Below are 19,215 nucleotides of genomic sequence, written 5' to 3'. Positions count from 1 at the left end.
ATAAAAACAGGATTCAGTTTTAGCAGCAAACTGTGAATACACCCATGGCAGCGAATTTATCAGTGATGGTAGGGGAGCAGGCAGACACCCTGTATCATGGGGAATTAATAAACATTTAATTAATATAATTAAAGAATTTTGGTCCTGGCCCGAAGTGCTTCGTGGCAGTTCACATACCAGCACTCCCCATATACCAAGGAAAAGACCAAGCAGAAGGACTGCACTGCGAGCTCTGCTGGTCTTGGGCAGAGCAAATACAGGCTGTTCCTAAAAAGATAATGCAAAAAATGTCATTGCATTCGGTACCTGGGAAGCCTGAAATAAAGTATTTCTTTACTCCACACAGAAACTCTCTCTCTATGTATATATCTTGATTTGATGCACCAGAGGCTCTTACAGTACAGCTGCCAACTTTACACGGATTAAATAGTGTCATTTCAATCTCCAGGATCCTTAAACACCAAGAATGCTGCAAGCCACTAGGGATGTCAATCTGCCTTACTCCCATTGGACCTTCAGACATCTATAGAGGGTTTGGATTTCATTACAGCATCAAGGCCATCTCAAGCCATGGGAATAAGGGGAAGTAATTTATTCTTAGAAGAAAGACAATTATCCTCCTGGTTCACTCAGCAAAGAATTTAATTGACACAACCACCACATTTAACTCCAGTATCGCTACGTACACCGAGTAGATGAGAAGCAAAGGGAGTGACAGGAGCAGCTGAAATCTATTTCTGATCCCATCTTTTTTTCTTTTTAATTTTCAATGTTATTCCCAAATTCATGACTTTCAAGTTATTGCCTCCAGCATTTAAGGTACGCTTCCTCACTTTAAGGCTCTTGAAAGCAAGATGTGAAACCACAAAAATCTGTACAACCTGACTCCTGCAGATTCTTGCTCTTACTTGTTGTTCTCATCACTGATTTATCTCATTGCTTTGGGCCTCTGACTCAAATGAAATCTCTGCTCAGATACTCAAGATGTATATCCAAAAAACTGGATTTTCTGCACAGTTGCTGTACTTGAAATGATAACATCAAGCAACAGTAAGGAAAAGGGGAAATAATGTCAGGTAGACACGAAATTCGTCAAAGGACACAATTCTACTCAGCTCCAGATAATTCCTTACTCTCCCAGTACTTAAGAAAAAAAAAGCTCTTATATGACTTGTGAAGCAGTGTTAGGTTGATAGGAACAGAGGGGGAAACCTCCAGCTCTTCGTTTTCCCATGTCAGGCAAGTGCAGTAACACAGCAAAGACAAAAGTCACGTTGCATTTGCTTTTCAACTGACTTAATAATGAGACATGCCCACAACTCAGTCACAAGAGCAGCTAAGTCCATATGTTCTGGGAAGATGTCAGCTCGAGATTCACATATGATAAGGCATAAGAACCAATTGCAATTTTTACTTCAATTAACCCAAATTACAATGTAATTGGGTTAGGGTTGGGGAGAGGGAAACTGAAGACAAATTTCACCTCACCTCAGACAGTGCGTCGTTTGCAAGTCTCTGTGAGTGGGGAGGAGCAGCCTGCATCACACCTTGCTAAAACCTCCAAGCACTTCCCTTGCACTTGGTGCATTCAGTACCACTCAGCAATGAAAAGAATTGTCTCTTGACCATAATCTGATTTCTCCTTCACAGCCCAAAAGCTCATGCTATATATTCCAGCCATATCTGAACACACATGTTCTTATACCTCCTAACTCCTGTCCTTGTTCAGATTCCATCTGAGCTGCACTGTGCATTGTATATATTACAACACTTAGCAGAAAAGCCCTACAGACACAATGTACGCTAAAAGCTGGATAACATCGAGTACCGAACCAACAGGAGCTGTAAGATATTCCCTCCCACATCTCAGAGAATGCACAAATAAATATTTAGAAAACAACAAAACACAGAAGGGGCGGAGGGAGAATCTGATCCAGGTCCCCGTGTTGTCATGGTGACTTCACAGCCATTATGTACTTCAGACACATTTAGAGGAAAACTACATTTTTACCCCTCCCCAACCAAATAATGTGAGGAGAAACAAAAATCTGGCCAGCTTGTCACCAGTCAATCAAATGGCAACACAATTCTTTGCTCAGCCCCCCCCCCCCCCAAAGTATTTTAATAAATACTCTAATTGCACCATGATGCATGTACTCAGATAGCATAAAAAAGGACATATGCAGAAAACTAGAACTAATACTCTGCCACATCGGTTTTCTTAAGCAAAATGAAAATATTGTTTGAAACATTTCTGGCAATGCTCGTACCAGACAGGTTTCTGCCTTCAGAATACTTAAAACATCATTACTTACAACATCATTTGATTCCTCCCTGTTTGCAGATGCTGTTTGCAAGCAATTGGTTTTCCTATAACAAGTACTACCAGTTCCACATGCTGCTCTTATCACACACAGCAATCAAACAGCTTTAGTCCAAATATAAGAAAATCCTCCCAACATCTACACGCAAATGCCACACAAATACGGATTTCAGAAAAGCATGCAGAGAGATGATAAAATCAATCCGGCTCATTACAGCAGCAAACACAGCCAGTGCTTCACAACCAGCTTCTCGACTGCTCCCATTGAAGATGCACTGCTAAGTGCACGGACACCAAGCAGCCGCAAATACACAATGAATCCAAAGAGCAGACATCTGTTAAGGCACCATTTTCTATGTGATACCTGAGCAGACATTACCGAGCCCACAAACAACACGATTTCAGCAGCTCGCAGGCTTACCAGCGGCGCACCCGCACAGCCCGGCCAGCCATCTGCCCGCTGCCACCTCGAGCTGGGTAGGAAACCACCGCGTCCACTTCACGGAAGGACCGCTCCAATAGCTCCCACCCTCCAAGTTAATCAATTAATCAAGCAAGACTGTTTGTCCTTACTAGGCACCGTACAGACACTAGGTCACTTGAAGGTTGCCCGTTCTTTCCTGCTGTAGGGCCTCCCAAATAACAAACGCCCATCCAAATTCAGCTTTTTTTTTTCTTTTTTTTTTTTTATTCATTCAAAGCTGCAGGAATACCCTCAGCCCTTGACAATGCCAGCATGCATGATGAAAGAGCAAAAGTAGTTTGGAGGCTGCCGAAAGCCGGCCCCGGGTTTCCATGGTAATAGGCAGAGGGGAGTGAGGGGAGGGGGCTGCAGTGCTGACAGGCCGCGCTGATGGCTGCATGGGGCCCGGTGGGAGGGGACCACCATCAACACCAGCACCACCAACACCACCAGCACCACCAGCAGCACACTGCCTTCTTCCACTGTCACTGAATCTCCCACGGATGAACTGCACCCTGTTACACACAGCACTTGTGGGGTGTGATGGGGAACGCTGGCTGAGGCACGTGTTGCCCACCAGACCTGCAAGGAGGAGCTGAAGTGGGAAAGAACTTATTCACATAGTGGTGTTTGCACCCATGGCAGTTCCTGTTCACAGAATCACACAGAATCACAGAATGACCCGGGTTGGAAGGGACCTCAAGGATCATGTAGTTCCAACCCCCCTGCCTGGCAGGGCCACCAAACATACACTTTTACTAGATCAGGTTGCCCAGGGCCCCGTCCAACCTGGTCTTGAACACCTCCAAGGACGGGGCATCCACAACCTCCCTGGGCAGCCTGTTCAAAATTTGCTGGCAAGGATGAACCTGTTGCAGAGCCAAGACTGTAGCAGGGATGACCAGTCACAAGCAGGCTCGATAAGGAGCATCAGCTTATCACTACAGCGCAGCAAGCAGTGCCACTGCTGGCATTATCGTGTGTATTCTGAAGTACACCAGGCAAGTGATTCTGTTACTGGTGGCAGCAGACAGAAGAAGCACTGAGTGACCGCAGGGCCGTGCTGGTGCTGTGGTGAGACCCCAACTAGTCCCCACGGGGTCATTACAGCTCCTCTTAGAGATCCACCAAAATAACGCAAGGCAGACTGAAGCCTGGCACTAAAATCCCAGCAAGGTTGGCTAATATAGTCTAATTGCTATGGGCTTATGGCACTGGTTAATGTACTAAGAGTTAAAAATAAGTTAGAGATACTGACAGCAGCACAATCTGCTAGACTGACACAATACTTGCTCTCATCAGTTCACCACTAATTACTACTAAAGTAATGTATTTCAATTCTGCATGCTAAGGAGTACCCATTCACTACCTCTGAGCATGCAGGAATTGCTGAAGGTCTTTTAATAACAGCTGTCAAATGGAACACCAGCCAGATCTGTTGCCTCAGCACAGGCATCAGGACACCTGTGTCACACCAGGCCCCTTGGGATCTGTAAGCACAGCAAACAGCAGCACAGCAGCTAAAGGGAATCCGCTCTAAATTCCACGGTATATTTACTTACCATTTCCAGCAGGCTTATTTAGAAAGGGGAAAGTTAAGCACAAAATGGGGCTGATGGCCATATGAATGGCCAGCTGCAGTGTTGAGTCAAGGTTAACACACCGTGAGAAAAGCAGAGAGCCAGCTGTGCATGAAGCTGGAAAAGCCCAGTCTAGTTACAGGGATTTCACGTAGAAAAACCCCGGCTGGGGGTGGTCCTGGTCCCACAGCTGCTCCAATACACCCAAAGCAGCTGCCTTCTCTTATCTCCCTGCTCCTCCTCTGGGTCCCATGTGGGCACTGGGGTATAAGTGGTCTCTCCCACTGCTGTGGGGAGAAACCTCCCTAATCTGGGCTCCCTTCTGACTCCTGCTGCTGCACTGATTTCAGCTTTGGATTGAGGTGACAAAACTACAGTAATCCATCTTGTGCCAGACCAACTTCTTTTCTGAGAATTAAAAAACGTTTTCTCTAACAACATTCCACAGCATGAAGATGAAATACTTTTCTATGTATACATATATCATTCCTAAAATGCACACTGCAGCACTCTATGTCCCCCGCCCAGTGACAGACACAATTCAATGGCCTGATGGCTTCACCACGTGTCCCCTCCCCATGTGGAGAGCAGGCTACTTGGATAGCAAGTTTTGGTCAAGCTTAAAGTAAAAAAAAAAAGAAGAAAAAAACAAACAAAAAGCCAGATATATTCTGCAGCCCTTGACTCCTTCATCCATCTACCTGGTTTGAAGTGAGACTGCAGTCTTGAGAGCAGTGAGGGATAGGCAGCACAATGGCAGAGCCTTACTTCCTTTGCTTCCTCAGGAAACCAGATTAAAGAGTTGCTGCTGATACTGGGGAAGCTCAGCCGGCCCAGGGGAATTTGGCTAGGAGTAGCTCAGATGTATTATTCTTTTTGTTAAAAGGTAGACTGGCAGTGGGAGACAAAGGTTGTAACTGAGGCACAGCGGAAGGCCAAGAAACTGCTGCAGGAGCACACATTCTAAGTCAAAGAAAATACACCTTTATACATGTCTATAAAAATCACGTATGTACAGGTATGTCTGGAAATGATGGGCAGGGTGTTTCTTCAAATACTCCCTGAACAAATAACAAAGCATTACTGCTTCCAGCCTCTGCAACAGCTAAACAGCAAGACTCCCACAAGCCTGCATTCCCTTGATTAAGAGGCCAGGATCACTGTGCTCCGGTGAAGTAACACACATCCTGCCACGTCTCCTAGTAACAGGGCACAATATCAGATGTGCAAAGCTGAGAAAAGGAAAAAAATCAAATCAACAGACTTCAGTCTTCTATTGAGAAAGACAAAGTAGAACAGAAATGACAAGCGAATGGCCATTTATGACTCTGTAATCTGCTTGGAGCTTTTTATGAGAATTGTTCACAGTCAAAGTAATGAGGAATTAATCTCTTGGTTGCTGGCGGCCCTCAGATTGCTGATAAACTCTTCCTGGTGGGGAAAAATTAGATATCTAATTAAATTTAAAAAAAAAGAGGATATTGATAAGGATAAACTGAGACTTCATATCATGTACACAGCAAAAGAGGGAACAAGGAGATCCCCGACACTTGTTCACCACTTATTTAGTAATCCACCTGCGAATGAAACAAAGGAAAGCTGTCATCTTGCCTAATTGCATCACCATATATTTGATACAGACCTATGATTGGCTGTGTATTAATAGCATCAGTCTCACTTGCATCAACTAATAGTATCGACTGCAGAAAAAGTCACAAAAACCCAACAAGAACGTGACTCTTTCTAACCAGAAAGTTAACGCTGTGCTAAAGAACCATTTTTTTTTGAAGAGACAAATAACTTTTAAATAACCAGCAAAAAATCATACTCGCATCTGAGCACCATGCAAGCACACTGTGTGAATACACTAAAGCTGCCCACATAAAACAACTAAGAGCCAAATGACACAGCAGCTCCTAAAAGCAGATTCAAGAGACAGCTGGAAGTTTGTAACGTGTGCTTCTGCAATTCACTCCTGATCAAAGATGGCTGTGTTGGCAGAGACAACTCAGGATACCTTTCATGAGCCATTCAGTTTTTCCACACGCTCTAACCCAGTCCAGGTCATCAGAAATGAGGCTGAAGTCATTTTTTTTTATTATTTATCTTTTAAGAAGTTGACTTTCCAAAACCTTCCTTACGTGTCCAGCATTTAAAAACCTGTCTTTGTTAAACACTAGCACTTCCTTTGTGTATAACAGCAGAAAAGCTCCCTGTATGAGCTCGTAGGGCTTTCAGATGCTGCGTAGAAACAAAGGCTGCTTTAAAATATTAATCAAAACATCTTCATCAAACACCATCATTTTTACCCCTTGAATCTGCAATTATTAGAGTTGCATGTCCAACTCTAAAGCGTGACATTTGCAACCTGAAGTTTCTCTGGCAGCAATGGGTCGCCTCAGTGTTGATTTGCAAGCTAAATTTTTGATAACTAAACACATTTTGAGATGATAGAACTAACATTGCTGTCAGTCAGCTGTGCTGCCAAATACAGCCCTGTGAGAACACAGCAGGTTACGTTTCTGCCTAAGAGATGCATTTCTCAAGCTGAGCATCCTTGAATTGGAGGGGGTGACTGAGTGGCACAGCATGGAGCAGGATGCAGGCTGGGAGCAGCAGGACCCACTGCTGGATCCCTCCCCACCTGCTGTTCTCCTGCTGGGAAGTTTGGGTGCACCAGCTGAATCTCATGGGATCTCAGCAGTTGCTCCCACAGACCCCTTTTTATTTTTTTAAAGGATAAATCAAGATTTTGAAGGTTGAAAGCAAGTGCATTATGCGTGCAATATTCTTTTTATAGAGGGAAATTAAACTACTGAATGCTAACAGTAATGAGAGCTAGATGTCCCATCCCTGCAGACACCCAAGGTTGGGTTGCACGCGCTCTGAGCACCTGCTGGAACTGTAGGTGTCCCTGCTCAGTGAGGTTGGACCAGATGGCCTTCAAGGGCCCCTTCCAACTCAAACGGCTCCATGATTCCACATCATTGTCACTGAACCACCCAAATGACCTCCACAAACCAAATCATTGCTTTCCTAGACTTAAGCAAACGAAACAGAAAGTACTGGCCCCGGTCATATGGATTCATGCAACCTATTTCAGACACTTCCCCTTAAAATCCTGCAGAAAAAAAGTTCTATCACTTGTTGGGTGTAACTGGTGTCAAGAGAAGGTTAAACATCTCAACTGATTCAGCTACTGAAAGTTTTATAAGAAAAAAAAATAAACAAACAAACAAAAAACCAATTCTGCAATGAAACTGGATGCATCGGTCCTTACATAAAGCTCTCTGATACATCCATTTTATACCACATACTCGATAGAGGTTTTAGATCTCACTGTACATAAACTGTAGCTACAGGCAGTACTAATAACCACCTTCAGCAACAAACACTGAAGTACAGTTAAACAAGAGTGTTTCAGAAAAACACGACAGACCCCATGTGCCTATTTCAGTTCTCATTCTATACACGTGGTCAGAAGTAGCTCTTCCATGAACTCCCAAACTCGTGTGTAATCAGTGATGTGAACTTTATAACCACTTGTAAAACATTCAGAAAAGAGGAACAAAGCTGGAAAGAAGAAACAACAAAACAGAACACACATATTTATTCACAGTTGACTTCCCAATTTCCAATTCGGGTTTATCAGGACAAAAACCCACAGACTCATTTCCTTCAGTTTCCAGTGAAACCCATTATTAAAACACAGAGTTTTAAATAGACCGTGACTTCACACAAAACACAAAGATAGTCTTTGTACAAGAGGAAACACACTTGCGTGCTCTGAATGGTGCATAACACTGAACAGCTTAGCAAGAGAATGAGGTAGGCCAAGTCTTTGTTAAGTTCACATATACATGTATATTTCTATTTAATGTTTATGTATATATTTAATTCATACACAATACACAAGCAATGTATGAGAATGACTGTCTAGGTACCTTGACCATCATTCCCTTCAATAACTAGGAACCTACCAGGAGGTAGTTTGCTGCTCTTACAGTAATTGCTCACAACTAATTTCATGGATCCTCTGTTTAAGAGCGATAGGAACAAACAGTTATTCACAAATAACACAACAGGAGAAATCTCTTCCAAAACCTTCACACCCTGCTCCTACAGTGGGCAGTACAAGCTGTTACTGCTCAGGTGTGAAGCTCGGCAGTCCTCATGGTGTTACACAGACAGGCTGAAGAAGGCTCAACCACTTTTCCTTCTCATGCACAGCTCCGCAATGAGGAGCGCCAGCCCTTGCCCTGGGTGAAGCACTCTGACAGCTGCCTGTTGGACCAGTGGGCAGCTTTAATTTCATTATTACTACAAAAGCACCTAACAATCCCAAAGGAAAGCAGAGCCCAGTGAGATAGGCACTGTACAAACACTTACTAAAACAGTCTTTGTTCACAGTCCAAACAGGGAATGCTTGAAAGTGAAAGAAGGGAAAAAAGTGCTGTGTTGCCAAGGTTTCCCAGCAGGCTCAGCTCAAGCAGGCACTCCTGGCCAGGGCTCAGCAACCCTCTGGCAGCAGCTATCAGGTGAGAAAGTAAGTGGGGGCCTCGGCCCTCCCCACAAAGTCTGTAAGTGAAGCACATCTTGGATTCACACAACTCCTCACTGGCACACGGGAGGCAGGGAAATTTTGATGGGAATCCCCTGCTCTAACACTGGCACAACATCACTAGTGCTACAGAAATCAAACCGTACATTAGTCATGCTCCCATGGAAGCAGAACGTGCAATTCTGCAGGGGGAAAAAAAACACAAAGGAGCACACAGAGAATCGACACCATGCAAAGAACTCAGCACCATAAAGGCACTTCATGCAAGAAGTGAACACAGTGTTCTGCCACACAGATTCATTTATACTGAGCACTAAGTATATTTGCTAAGAAATCACTCCCTTAAATGATTTAAATTGGTGCTTCCAAGCAAAGCTTCAAGGCTTTCAAAGCACTGGCTTCCTGTTCAAGCTACGCCGGAGCACTCATTCCACAGCTGTCATTAGAAGTCTTAATGATCCAAAGGCCTTGTCCTGCACAAGTGTTGACTGACAATCACAACTCGATTAAAAATTGATTCTAAATGTACCCACAGACACATGGAAGAGAGAACCTGGCTCATGCATACATTATCAAAGCAATACTATGCAGGAACACACACATAAATACGTGATGCTCCAAAGAGAGACCAATTCTCACTCTGAAGCACTGGCTAAAAAACCACAGTCTGGGCCAAAGGAAAAGCAATGTTCAGCAATGGCTGCACTGTGCGGTAACATGCATTTTGCATGAGCAAAGGTGAAAGAACTCCAGAGCAGCAGTCGAGGTGCTGAGCTGCTTTCAGAGCTCCTGCTGGGGCTGCTTTCCTCAGCACAACGCCCAAAGGGAAGCACGGAGCTCCTGCTCCACGTACTCTGTTTTCATATGGATTCAAAGACAGTTAAAATGGTGTTAATCAAATGGCTCTGCGGAAAGTTGCACAGCAACAAAAAGACTGTCATTACATTAGCAATTTTTGTATGGACCATTGCTCCTCATATATGACAAACCTCTTGCATTCACAGCTTTTTTTGCTGTGTGTGTACGCTTTCACATCAAAGCCTTTTTAATATTATTTTTTCCCCCTCTTTCACATTTTCTTTCACTTCATGTAAAATGAAAAGCTACAATTCACTCAATTGCTCATTTCTCTACCAGGCTTAAGAGGTACAAATGACCTACATTCCTTGCCAGGAACCAGCAGCAGCACACTTGCCTGGCATAGCAAGCCAGCGTGCCTTACTGAGCCAAGGCAGAAGTTAGAGATGTACTGACACAGGGAAAAAATAGTCTGAGCACTCCTGGTAATTTCTATATTACATCAATCAAAAACCAATGCTCACACAAAGATCTGCACCACGATGATCAGGAGAAGCCTGCACTTTCTACAGCCTTCATCTCGGAGTCTGGAATGTGTTCAATCATAACTAACCAGGCTTAATGATAATCTTGTTATCACAAAAGACTTTTCCCCCCCCCAAATCCCAGAGCACTTTATGACACAACGTTTCTATTGCCATGGAATAATTGATCAATTACAGAAATTGCAATCACCTTCCAGCTGAGATGCAGCATGTTTTTTCTCAGGGGAACCAGACAAAGGAAACTCAAAGTGACAGGCTGAATTCTGTGCTGCTGCCCAGCTGCAGCCACTGCTGCAGCCACTGCTGCTCACAGGAGCACCACTGCTCAAACAGACCAACCAGAGCTGCCCTGGACCCAAAGCAAGCTGAGCTCCTGCGACAGGATTTACTTTTGTTCTCTTGTTTTTTTCAGACAGCCATGAAACTACATCCTGGCTTGAGGAATAAAGTTACCGGGCCCTCTTGCCTTGAACCAACTTGCCTATTTTATGGCACCCGGGGCTTCTATTTTGAATGTTGTTCTTCTAAGCACAGCCTATTGCATGGGTTTAAATGTCTGGCACAAGACAGTCAAAAGAGTCCTTTGTTCCAGCTGGCTGCCAAGAGGTTTGGATTTGGGCTGGTTATCATTTGTTTCGTCCATACTAATGACATGCTTTAGACAAACATTTGGCAATGCATTCTTGGCTGGAAAAACCTATTTTCTCGAGGAAATATCTTTCCATAGTGCTAAGTGGATAGGAAAGAGAGGACCCCTATGTGGAAAAGGTGGAAAACTCTGTACTTGTTACAAAACAAAACACAAAGCAAGCTGGACCTACTGGAAGCAAGGAAAGGAAAGGCACAATATTAAATACCCACGTTTCCCACAGTGAGAAAAAGTGTACACCATGGAGTCTAACAAATTACCCATGCCCTCTGGTTATTTGCAACAGTTTTAATCCATCCACTGAAGCACCGTGTGACTGCTGTCCTGCCACACTCTTCTCCAACCTGTAAAACACGATTTTCTACACAAGTAAGGTCAAGTTTGTATTAAGCTCATTAATTTGTTGCCCTAGGAACTTGGCAGCCTTGTGGTTGCCTCCAGAATCAGTTCAGATCCTCTTTAACCAAAGAGAAAAATAAGTTACACGCCTGACTCCTTGCCCACCTCAGTGGTACGTGGTGCACCTTGAAAAGATTCTTGAGGATGCTTTTCAGGTCTGATTTTAAGAAGGATGAAGGAATTTTCTTCATCTTGCAGTGAGCCTCAGGCAGGACAGAGCCCAGGACTGCTGTTACCATTCCCACCAACATGGTGCAGTGGGCTCCTCAAGTGCCCAGGAAGACCCAGCATCTGCAGCTAAGGCAGCAGTAATCTGCTGTAATTTACTAAGTCGAGCTTCAACAGATGCTTAATCAGGGCTGAGGTTTATCATCAATAAATTCATCATGCTTACCTGGTTTTGCTTCTAATTGGGGATCCATAAACTCACATCACCTCATTTCAAACCTCATTTGAACATGGTTTAAAAGTTAGGCTTGAGTCTGAGAACCGGCTCTTTATGTTTTCCTTATAATTGTTTCATGGGGTTTTGAGACAAAGTTGAAGGAAAGAATAACAAAAGGTTGACTACAAGTAACGCAAGCGAATAAAAAAAGAGTGAAGTGAGAAAGAAAGGGTTGGATAACAGATGGAGAGGGAAGAGGGAAGGCAGCAGGGAATACCACAAATGCCCTGTAAACTATTTCATGCCAGCTTAGCTTTGTTGAGATTGGACATGGAATTTCTCCATTTTAATATACTGCTGAGGTACTGGGGTGAAGAAAGTGAAAGGGAAAGAGAAGACAGACATGCTTTTAATCTGCACACAGGATAAAAGACAAAGCAAGACTGTAATTTAAATTACAAAAGCTAACAATCATTAATTTCAATTTTGCCAGCCCTCCAAACACAAGCCTGAATGTTCATCCTGCCACTGAAGAGCTTTCCAAGCTGTGTGTAGGCCTGTCTACCTCCCATCTGAATGCAGGCACCCCGACAGTGCCAACCCCAGACAGACCACAAAGCTTTACCAATGACGCACTCTTAGCCCCACTTCCAAATGGATCCCAGACTGACCCCTTGACTGAGTAAGACAGAATAAGAACTACTGCTTGACCTAAAGCCAATATACACTACCTGGAAAATGTAGAATTGCAGCCTTGGAAAAGTTAGCTCGAATCCTGCAACTATAAATAAAATATTGGTCATTTTCTCCATAGTGGAACACTGCAAACCTGGTGCTAAAGGAAGCCTGGAGCAGCTAAAGGCTTCAGCTGCAACTGCTCTGATTCCAGCCCTGAGAAGCAGCTCTCCAGGACAGGCACCCTGCTGTGCCACTGGGCTCTGCTCCCAGGAGGTTCTTCCAGCCCCACGTGCAGCCCCACTGCTTCACATCCCAATTCCAGGATTTCAGGACAAGCGTTCAGCCACGTTACTTGGCTGACAGTCACTACAACTCTTCTATTTTTAACCTTTTTGCTTTTCTCTACCACGATTAAGAAGAAACCCATCACAACGCTGCCTTCATATCCGAGGGCATTTTCTTTTCCCAAATCTTTTCTGCATTCTCTACAACTTAAGGGGAGGGGGGAAAGGAGAAAAAGAAAAGCCAGCAGTGGAAGCCCACAGGTTGGGCCACGTAGCAAAAATCTGCAGCTCCTAAAAATGAGCAGCAGTGAACAGACCAGCAACACGATCTTTCCAACTGCGTGCGCAGCCTGAACTGAATTCCTGAGCAAGAGTCCACTAATGAAAACGACCCATCGATTTTCCCAAGATTAATGGTGGGACAGATTTCAAGCACAGGTGGACCTGTCTGTGTACACACTGCAGTGTGATAGGGGATTTTTTTCAGAGGAACTCAATCATTACATCAAGAATGAACATAAATCCATGAGCCGCACTCACATAAATCTATAAGCAGAACTTATACAAGACTTACTTTAAACATCTGCTGAGCAGATGATTCCCAAATCTTCAGTAAGAAGTATCATTCCTCCTTGCTTCTCATGTACAGCTATTATGCCCCTTATTAGTCTGCTTCCAGACGACGAGTAAGTAACATTAGATTAATACTTACAAGGTAGGCAGGGTTTATCAGGTATTTGCTTTTATTCACTTTAACTAAAAAATGAAACATATGAAAAAAACTGGAACCAAATTTGACACTGAGGAATTTCCACATAGATTCCTGTTCTTCAAACTTTGTAACCATTCAATGGAAACTGCAATTTCAAAGAGCAAAACAGCACAGAATCCAGCACAATCACCAAACACTGTGAGGAGCACAGAATACACAGCCATGTGTCAGAGTAGGGGAAAGTGCCCCTAGTGAAACTTCCATGCACAGAAGGAGCCACTGTGCCTCCTTCGATCCCCATCAATGGCATTAAGTGAAGAGGAACAAGAATGTCAAGTGTCTCACAGAAAGATCCTTGTGCCAACAGACCAGGTCAGGGTCACACACAGCAATTAGAAGCTGATTATGATTTGTTGTGTTTTGCCCTTCACAATTTTGTTCAAAGCCTTCATATAAATCTCTCATTTTCTTCCTTTATGACCACTAGGAAGAGCACACATACACTGTGTCAGCATTTTTGATACATGGCACTCAATATTTCCATACAAAAACATTCTGGGAATAAAACGTTCTGATTCTTTCCCACATCAGTAAAGAAACACAGCATTCCTACTACAAGACCACTCATCATCTTTTCATCTCCAAGCATCAAGTGTCATCTGGTGGATTGACACAGAACTGCACTGAAAGTAACCTTTCTTCAGAGCATATGTTAAAGGGAAGTAAAAATAACCAAGACTGACCTTTGATATTAGAATTAAAAACGTATGTCTCCTTTCTTATGGGTAAGAAGTATGGGTAAGAGAGCAAGAAAGAGCAGAAAGACTGCAACAAACTGCAAAGGAAGCTAAAGGGAAAAACCAAACAAAACACAATAGCCATTGCCAGGATCACTGCCAAAAGATTAACTCCGGTCACAGAGTTAATGCTTTGACTCTACAAGCAACTTCATCCCTCCTGCCCCAACATGAATGCTTTACAGGCACCAATTGTGAAATACGTTATTACACAACTGGTAACCTTGATAAGCAAACCATGGGGCAGACAGCTTTGGGAAACATCCTGATTTCCAGGAAAAAGAAGAGTATAAATGAAGTCACAAAGTACAGCAAGCAGGTGTATCTTCAGGCAGCCTTTCCAACAACCTCATCACCTGCTGCGGGAGCCCCTGGCTGCCAAAAGCACTGCAGCTGTTGCATGGTTTGGGGCCATTGCAATGTCTGCTCACCAGGGAGCAAACGAGCTTGTTCACCAAGCACTGAAGAAGTGAGCCTCAGATCAGTTCAAACATAAATCAGAGGCGAGCTGGATGAGCACTGACAGAGCCCATCTTGCATGAGAGCCTCTGGCTGGCCACATGGCTCTGCAGACTGCAATCTGTCCTCAAGCACAGCCAGAGTTTCACCTCACTATCCTATGCCTTCATCCATACAGAAAAACAGGTAACGCCAAGGGAACATCTTTCAGTCTTCCCCCAGACCTGGGGCAGAGGGAAAGCAATAACTGAAGCATGTTAAGCAAAGTCTAAACTCTGTGTGAAAAAGGAAGGAAGCATCTCACCAGGTGTCTGATGGGCAGCCACCACTGGAAGAATGTTTGTGGACACTGCTCCCTCAGCACCCCAAGGCACAGCTGCTGCTGACAGACCTCACCTGAGAGTGGACCCACCTGGCTGCAAGGGAGACTGCTTGTTTCAAACCTTAAGGATTATCCAGAACATAATAAATTCTGTTCCTCGGGCAAGCAGCCGTCTTATCAGTAACAAGCTAATCTAGTCCCAGCCCAAACTTTTGGGTATCCTTAAAACAAAACCCACATCCAGCAGTGTTTTCCAGGCAGTCCAAGTTACCCAATTCTCCTCTACAGACTCTAAATAAAGTCCTCAGCTGCCCCAGATGAGGTAAATGAGAGACAAAAAGCTTCAACAGATCAGAGGAAACAAAGCCAATCCTCTTCTCTGACTTTCTCAATAGCTGTCAGAAGTCCAACTGAGCTGACAAAGCCCAAAAAGCATTACCTTAAGGCTCAATTCAAAGGTAGCTGATCCACAGCCAGATTAAGCGCAAGCACTGTACACTGACATCTAAAGCTTCTGTTGTTTGAGTTATACAGTCTAAGTCAGTACTTAGGGCGAGTTTCTGGTTCTCTCAATTAAATACTGTAAAGTGATAAATGCAAAACGTAATCTACCTAATGGCAAAAAAAATCCAGAATCACAGGATCAGTCCCATATCTCTCAGTAACCTCATCACCTGTGGCCCAACTGTAAAGGAAAATGTATTTCTTATCCCCAAAAAAAGATCAAAAAGGCAGGTATTAATCACTGTGCTGCTCCATGCGCGTCCCACTCTTGCTCTGAGGAGAAGACAAGGCCCTGCCATTATTCTAGCAGGATAAAAAGCTCCCAGCTCTACTCACATGATAAGAGGAGCCCTCTGCTGCAAGCTGCATGCAGTGCCGGTGCCAGCACCAAGTCGTGTTACGGCTCAAGGCCCCAGAATGTCTTAATCCTGTGCCAAGTAAAGCCACTTCAATGCGGTGTCTTCATACCCCATTAGGGATTGCAAACCCTATGTTTAGGGGCATGGAAAGAAGCTGAGAGATTTATGAGAATTAGCATGGCTGTATCTAGAGTTTCCTACAACACCCACTTTTTCCAGCAGAAGAGATCTGTGGTCTTCTGAGGACTCAACCAAACGCCGGTTTATTCAGCAGGAGCAGACGGAACTCCACCAAGCACCAGCTCCAGCTCAACACATCTTCTGACATACATCTTACGGATTCCTTAAATAATCTTTCTAGAGCTGCCTTTATTCTTAGTGCCAAGTACACTGTCTGCCAACACGGTAGTAACTCAGACTTGCAATGTGAGAAGGGGGAGGGGGAGTGAATAAGAAGAAAGAAAAACTGACAAAAAAAACCCCATTCCTAACAAAACTAGCAATTAGGAGTTTCTTGCTATGCACCAGCAGCGCATTGGCAATCAGCAGCAGAACTACAGCTTAAAAGGTTATTCCTCTGTTAGACTCAGTTTGCTGCCATGCAATTCCAAGGCAGCCCGTGTTACCACGCTGACTCCCCGCAAGATCCCAACAAATGGGATCTTTCATTTCCCCATTTAAAATAAGATCGTTGCAAAGCTCCTTACTTTGACAGGATCTACACCTTCCTATTTTTCAGGATCCAGCACCTTACTTCTCCCACTACCCCCATAAGGACATACACAAGCTGCTAATCACAAACCACAATATATTCACAAGAATGAGATACCTGACTGCTGCACTTTCCCCCATCTTCTGTGTGGTTTCGTATGAAACAAAACCTCCCAAGTTCAAAGTCTCTCCAGAGGAACCCACGTTCTTCATAAGCAGAATTGCGAGAGGAGCCTCCAGTTCCCACTGCAGTCAACTCTAACCCATCCAACACAGAGGAAAAAAAACCAGCCAGTTTTGTTCCTGCATTTATTTTCCCAGTGGAGCTGAGGGGTGTAGCACAGAGCAAGAGCGTGTCCCTCTCATTTCCTGCTGTTACCGACCAAAGTCCATCATACCACCTAGATGATAAAACCCCTATCAAGCTCATAATTAGAGCATGGAAAAGACAGTAGAATAACAACCCAGAATAGCCTGGTTTTTATCTAATGATATTGACATTTCGAGGGGAAAAAAATTAACTGTTAAGTGCCCTGCATGTTAAACAAGATGTTACTTCACTATCTGCGTCTTCAAAGAAGTTCTAAATGATTTAAGGATTACCCAACATCTGGCTACAAAGGAGGGAAACTGGTGACACGACTTCCAGGGATCTCTACTCTTGGCTCCTTGCACAGCTGCTACAGATCTCTGTGCACACTTATGACCCCAACTCCAGCAAAATGAATAACAATATTCTTGTAAAACTGGATGTAACTGCAAGGGAGTATAAGGAACCTCCGTGAACTCATAGAATCTGTATTTCCTGACAACACTGTGGTATGTATTTTACGCTCTGCTGAGTACTGACTAAGCTGACAACAATATTAGGAAGCTTGTGCTTGTTTTTGATGGTGTCATCCTAAAACCCATGAAGTTAAAGATGATGGTGCAGAAATCACAGTGTTTCACAATTCTCAATATTCCTGGCTAGATGAGATGTGACCACGGCATGCCCCAGCCTACAGACAACCACACATTCTCACTTAATAGTGGGTTAGCTAACCTGAATTCAGGGGATAGTATTTGTTTTCTCATGACAAATACATCCAAGGTTCTGGCAACATGCACACCATGAACTCCATTATAGCTACAACAGATGATGCTATTTTCAAAGGCCTCCTAAAAGCAAGAAAACCAACCAACCCAGTAACAGCCCTCAACATAACTATGGGCAAGAGATGCAGCAGACCCTCAGCTACCCTGACCATGCTCCAGCACGCTCTGTGCATTCGGCCCCAAAACAGCCAGGCCCCAAGCACCTCCACATTCACTTCTCAAAGGAGAACCCCTTAACTTGAAGGCGTGCAAAAGGAAGCAGTTGTTCAGATTTCAACACAACTGGTTATTCTTAGATGAGCAGTCTAACAGCATATGAGGGCAGGAAGAAAGTGAAAGTGTTTGCATTAATGTTCTGGATGAGTTACTGTGCCTTGAAAGGATTCGGAAACAGGTCTGCTGGATGGAGCACGGGTCTGCTGGATTGCACCAAATGTTTGGATCAGATCTGCCAGTACTGCAGAAACATCCTCAACCTGGAAGGAAGTCATTGTCATGGCAGCTCTCAAGAAGGGACGATGCCGCAATTAAATAAATTAAGAGAAAACTAAGAGATTTATTTCAAAGTCAACAAAACCTGAAAACATACTGAACTTGATTTTAGCCCTTGAATCTGGGCTACCTGGAGAACAGATTTAATGGGTGTGCTGGAATGGCAAACAGCAGCACAGTCCCACTATCCCAGCTCCAAGCAGGACACGTACCTCAGCATCCCCACATCATGTGCTGGGCACTTCAGCCAGGGCTAAGCATCAATCGCTGTCATTATCTAACTGCTACAAACACTTCTAAGCCCTCGAAAACTCTGCTTGCAGAAATCCACAGCAATGTCTGCGCTACAAACCCCCCATAAATCAGACATTATCAAGACTGCCATTAAATAAACGAAAAAATAACAATACAGAAAAATTGCAGACTTCCAGTTTTTGTTGGTTTTTCGCTTAAACAAACTCACTCAAATCCTGCCATTGTGAGGTCCAGCTCGAGGTTCTTAAGAATAGGTTTATCGAGATTGAAAGAGAAAAATTCAGACGCTGCAGTTTAATCACATCAGCAACACCAGCAAGTTGAAATCAGGAATCTGGATCTACATACCATTCAAAAAGGCCAGCAGGGTGCAGGGAATGGGGGCAAATTCATACGCAGTGTGTCAGCTAAGGGCGTTGTCACGGTTTGAACTAAAAATCCACCTGCGTCCATGACAGGGGGCCGTAGGCCCCGGAGGGGCCCTAGGCCGAAAGGAAAAAATTAATTAGGAAAAGAAAACAGCGGCAACGATCTAAGGAGGCACACTTATTTACTAAATACTATATCGAAAATACAGGATAACACAATATAATACAATATAATTGAAATTGAGCTAACGAATCAAGCAAAATAGGAGAGAGAATGAGTCCCGTAACCGAGAGGCCTACTGTGAATCTAGGCGAACGGCTGAAGGCTCCCACACACTCCCCTGAACGCCAGAACTCGAAAGACGTCAGTCTGTTCTGCGACAGAGTTAATATAGAGTCCAGGTCCCGTGACCTATCGTGTTGTTCCCTGGGAGATGTAGTCTTCTTCTGATAAGTTGCAGATTCAGTAAAAT

General features: G+C 44.0%; 1 protein-coding gene across 8 annotated transcripts in view; it reads right to left on the bottom strand.

Moving 5' to 3' along the window:
* Positions 1-19,215, bottom strand: part of FGD3 (FYVE, RhoGEF and PH domain containing 3) — a 92,319-nt gene that overhangs the window by 56,016 nt on the left and 17,088 nt on the right. The window contains exon 1 of one of the 8 annotated variants that reach the window (XM_015874822.3): positions 16,648-16,834. The exons of 3 other annotated variants lie outside the window; for them this stretch is intronic. The gene's annotated coding sequence lies outside the window, so the exon portion shown is untranslated. Of the gene's footprint in view, positions 1-2,315; positions 2,563-2,687; positions 3,109-16,647; positions 16,835-19,215 lie in introns of those variants that run through there. 4 more of the 8 variants (XM_015874823.3, XM_085516490.1, XM_085516492.1 and 1 more) reach the window with 4 other exon arrangements.

This window comes from Coturnix japonica, chromosome 15 (genome assembly GCF_054131305.1).
Source record: "Coturnix japonica strain WE chromosome 15, WE-NBRP24, whole genome shotgun sequence".
NCBI lineage: Eukaryota > Metazoa > Chordata > Aves > Galliformes > Phasianidae > Coturnix > Coturnix japonica.
The sequence above is the reverse complement of the archived record's forward strand: the minus strand, read 5'-3'. Positions and strand labels throughout refer to the sequence as shown.